We start from the raw sequence: 5143 nt of genomic DNA on the forward strand, positions 1-5143 counted from the left end.
ATATAAAGATCGATTGCACATGATAAAAGTTTTGGGTTGTCACATCATACCCCCGTTAGAGGGAATTTCGTTCCGAAATTCGAACATATAATACAAATCATGAATTAGGAAAGAGATGAGGATATTTCTGGTTCATCCGATCTTCGCGCTCCCAAGTGAATTCCGATCCTTGCTTGGCATTCCAGCGAACCTTCACTATCGGGATGCGACTTTGTTTTGTTCGTTTGATCTCTCGATCCATGATTTCGATTGGTTCTTCCACAAAGTTCAGATTCTCGTTGATTTCAATCTCACCGAGAGGAATAGTAAGAGCTTCGTCGGATAAGCACTTCTTAAGGTTCGAGACGTGGAAGACAGGATGAATGTTACTAAGTTCTTGAGGTAATCGGAGTTTGTAGGCTACAGGACCGATCCTGGCGAGGATCTTGAACGGTCATATGTACCTCGGGTTTAGCTTTCCACGCTTTCCAAAGCGTATTATGCCTTTCCAGGGCGAGACTTTTAACAGAACGCGATCTCCAACCTGGAATTTCAAGGGTTTTCGTCGAATGTCGGCGTAGCTCTTTTGTCTATCTCGAGAGGCTTTCAATCGTTCTTGGATTTGGACGATCTTTTCAGTGGTTTCGCGAATGATTTCTGGACCAGTGAGAGTGCTGTCGGGGACTTGCCCCTTGGCTAACTGCGTGTCGCCCACCTCATCCCAGCACAAAGGGGATCTGCACTTGCGGCCATAGAGACCTTCGAAAGGCGCAGCCTTGATGCTGGTATGGTAAATGTTGTTGTAGGAAAATTCAACCAAAGGAAGATGAGTGTCCCATGACGCGCCGAAATCGATGACGCAGGCTCTCAACATATCCAATGTCTGAATTGTTCTCTCACTCTGTCCATCAGTCTGAGGATGATAAGCTGTACTCATATCCAGCTTAGTTCCAAGAGCTTTCTGTAGTGATTGCCAGAACATCGAAGTGAACCTGCTATCTCGATCGGAGATAATGGACACAGGCACACCGTGCAGTCGGACTATTTCTTGGATGTAGATTCGCGTGAGTTTCTCCATTTTGAAAGTTTCTTTGATTGGCAGGAAGTGGGCGGATTTAGTCAGTCGATCGACAATTACCCAGATGACGTCGTGCCCACTCGGAGATTTGGGTAATTTTGTGATAAAATCCATAGTGATCCTCTCCCACTTCCACTCCGGTATCTCCGGCTGGTGGAGTAGACCTGAGGGTTTCTGATATTCGACATTCACCTTGGCGCAAGTCAGGCACTTGCCCACGAAGGTAGCGATCTCTGCTTTCATGTTCGGCCACCAATACAGTTTCTTGAGATCGAGGTACATCTTGTCCGATCCTGGGTGAACGGAGTATTTGGTCCTGTGAGCTTCGTTCATCACAACCTCTCTGTAACCACCAAACTTTGGGGTCCAGATCCGGTCCACGAAATAATAGACTCAGTCTCCCTTGATTTCTAGGTTCTTTTCCATTCTCCTCAAGGCTTCACCCGGCATGTTCCCTGGTTTTAAGGCTTCCAGCTGAGCCTCCTTGATTTGCGCGGATAAATGGGAATGGATAGTCATAGTTAGTGCCTTCACTCTGTGACCTGAGTACTCTTTTCGGCTGAGGGCATCTGCCACCACATTGGCCTTGTCGGGATGGTAGCGGATTTCGCACTCGTAATTGCTGAGTAGTTCAACCCATCGCCGTTGTCTCATGTTCAGCTCCTTTTGGTCGAAGATATGCTGCAGGCTTTTATGGTCAGTGAAGATAATGCACTTGGTTCCGTAGAGGTAATGTCTCCATATTTTCAATGCGAAGACCACTGCTCCCAATTCTAGGTCGTGCGTCGTGTAGTTGACTTCGTGTGCTTTCAGCTGTCTTGAGGCATAAGCAATGACTTTTCCCCGTTGCATGAGCACATAGCCCAGGCCCTGATTAGATGCATCACAGTAGACAACGAAGTCCTCCGTCCCTTCGGGCAGAGACAAGATAGGTGCGCTGCATAGGGCCTGCTTTAATGTTTGGAACGTAGTGTCTTGCTTTTCACTCCAACAAAAGGGTACGCCTTTCTGAGTCAGAGTGGTTAAGGGTTTGGCAATTCGGGAGAAATTCTGGATGAATCTGCGATAGTAGTCAGCGAGACCCAAGAATTAACGGATTTCTGTGGGCGTCTTCGGTGCTGACCAGTTCTCTATCGCTTTGATTTTGTAGGGGTCCACGTGTATGCCTTCCTCGCTTACCACGTGACCTAGGAAGGTTACTTTTCGAATCCAGAATTCGCACTTGGAGAATTTCGCGTACAGCTTCTCCATCCTTAATGTTTCCAGCACCGATCTCAAGTGCTGTTTGTGATCTTCCTCGCTTCTGGAGTAGACAAGTATATCGTCGATGAACATGATGACGAACTTGTCCAGGAAAGGACGGCACACCCGGTTCATCAGGTCCATGAACACTGCCGGTGCGTTGGTTAGACCGAAGGGCATTACTACGAACTCGTAGTGACCATATCGAGTCTGAAATGCTGTTTTAGGAACATCACCCTCATGGACTCGTAGCTGATGGTACCCTGATCTTAAATCTACTTTCGAGAAGTAGCTGGCTCCTTGGAGTTGGTCGAAGAGATCATCAATTCGAGGAAGAGGGTAACGGTTTTTGACAGTGAGCTTGTTCAGCTCCCTATAATCGATACACATTCGAAAGGATACATCCTTCTTTTTCACGAACAAGATCGGGGCTCCCCAGGGTGAGGAACTCGGTCTGATGAATCCTTTGCTGAGTAGCTCATTGAGCTGACTAGATAGCTCTGATGGGTTTTGAGCATTCTAACACTCCTAAGTGTACATGCAACCCTAAATACCTTGGATCTATGTTTTCTCTATTATACATGCAATTATGAACTTTCCAAGGTATTACCCTATCTAGCATACAATACTTGATACTTGGGTAATTAAATGGATAGAATACATACCTTTGTTTGATGTAGCTTGTCTCCATGAAGCTTGAGTGCCTAGTGCCCCAAGTGTGACACCTCAAATGGTTCACACAACACCAAATGCACATGGAATGACTTGAGAGAAATGGAACACTCCTTGAAATCGTCTAGCCCTCATATTCACACATTAGTGCACGATTTCTTGAGCCATGTGATTCTTTTATATGGTGGCTATTAGGGTTACACCATGTAACTCATAACTTTACCCATTCCTTATGCTCCATGGATTTTAACCTCCATGGAGTATCTATGGGTCACCCCATGGACTTAGTCCAACATAAGGAATCTTGGATCACAAGCCCACATATATAAGAATGAATGATTTACACAATCAACCCATATATTTAATTAGTCTCCTTTTGATCACTTAATTAATTCCAAATTAATTCTTGATCAATACTAATTAAATAACCTTATTAATATATTAGAACTTATAATATATTAACCAACCTTAAGTGTTATTTCTCTCATTATAGTCTATCCAAATGCATGACGCCATGCAACCCAAATGGACCATGCCGGGTCGGGTTAAGTCTTACCAATTATAGTTATGGACTTAGACATTAATCCAACAGTCTCCCACTTGGATAAGTCTAAAACTATTATTGCGTATGACTTCAGGAACCGATCAGCAATCGTAGCTCTCAAAAGCTTCTGTCGAACTCTGACCTTGTCGATGAACTCTGACCTTTGTCAATGACTTGTCCATTAGATAAGGGATCATATATTTCTCTATTCTAGATATCATATGGACTGAGACATGGATTATCAATCATTCTCTCTGTCCATTTGTTGTTTCCCGATTTCCGATTCATGATGACTGACTGATTGAACAAATCAAATCAGTCCTGGCTTGGCCAAGCACTCACATGTATCATCTTTAAATCATCGAGGGGCCCACAGATATCGCTTTTATCCTGAAGGTAAAAGGAATGGATAAACTTCGACTCATATGGCTTGTTCTACTACTTGTTGAATCATACACAAAGGCACGTTTTATAACATCGAGTTACCAATGCGTTTTCGTGCAATCAATGTATAACCAACTCATAGTAACAACTCATATCTCTAAGTTTGAAGAATATAAGATATTATCGTCTCATGATCACTCGTGATAAAATCCATGAAGTGATTCAAATGAGCGTGGGTTGAATCCAATACTCAGAACTTATGAGCACTCATGAGTGTTGTAGCACCACTTTGTCCACCAACTTGGACCTCTACAAACCAACCCATGACAGTCTTGATTCATATATACTTCCAACATATGACCGACTGTGGATGGTTTGAATAACTTAATCATTCAGGAAGAGCGACTTAGTTATTCTGGAAGTCAAAACATGCAAAGTGAAACACAAGAATAAATGAATCAAATATGGTATCAAACCCTATGAATATAAATAAACACTTTTATTTATCACCATACTGATTACTCATTATTCATTGTTTCGGTTTTATCAACTTTATACTTGAATTAAAAAACACTAGTTGTGTTGGGTTATGAGCATTCTAACACTCCTAAGTGTACATGCAACCCTAAATACCTTGGATCTATGTTTTCTCTATTATACATACAATTATGAACATCCAAGGTATTATCCTAATCTAGCATACAAAATAATAAATATAACAAGATAGAATACATACCTCTTTGATGTAGAATGTCTTCATGAAGCTTGAGTGCCTAGTGCCCCAAGTGTGACACCTCAAATGGTTCACACAACACCAAATACACTTGGAATAACTTGAGAGAAACTTGAACACTCCTTAAAATCGTCTAGCCCTCACACTCACATATTAGTCCACGATTTCTTGAGCCATGTGATTCTTTTATATGGTGGCTATTAGGGTTACACCATGTAACTCATAACTTTACCCATTCCTTGTGCTCCATGGATTTTAACCTCCATGGAGTATCCATGGGTCACCCCATGGACTTAGTCCAACATAAGGAATCTTGGATCACAAGCCCACATATATAAGAATGAATGATTTACACAATCAACCCATATATTTAATTAGTCTCCTTTTGATCACTTAATTAATTCCAAATTAATTCTTGATCAATACTAATTAAATAACCTTATTAATATATTAGAACTTATAATATATTAACCAACCTTAAGTGTTATTTCTCTCATTATAGTCTATCCAA

The sequence above is a fragment of the Lactuca virosa genome, chromosome 7 (assembly GCF_052849685.1).
Source record: "Lactuca virosa cultivar CGN04683 chromosome 7, Lactuca_virosa_CGN04683_v6, whole genome shotgun sequence".
In the NCBI taxonomy this organism is placed as follows: domain Eukaryota; kingdom Viridiplantae; phylum Streptophyta; class Magnoliopsida; order Asterales; family Asteraceae; genus Lactuca; species Lactuca virosa.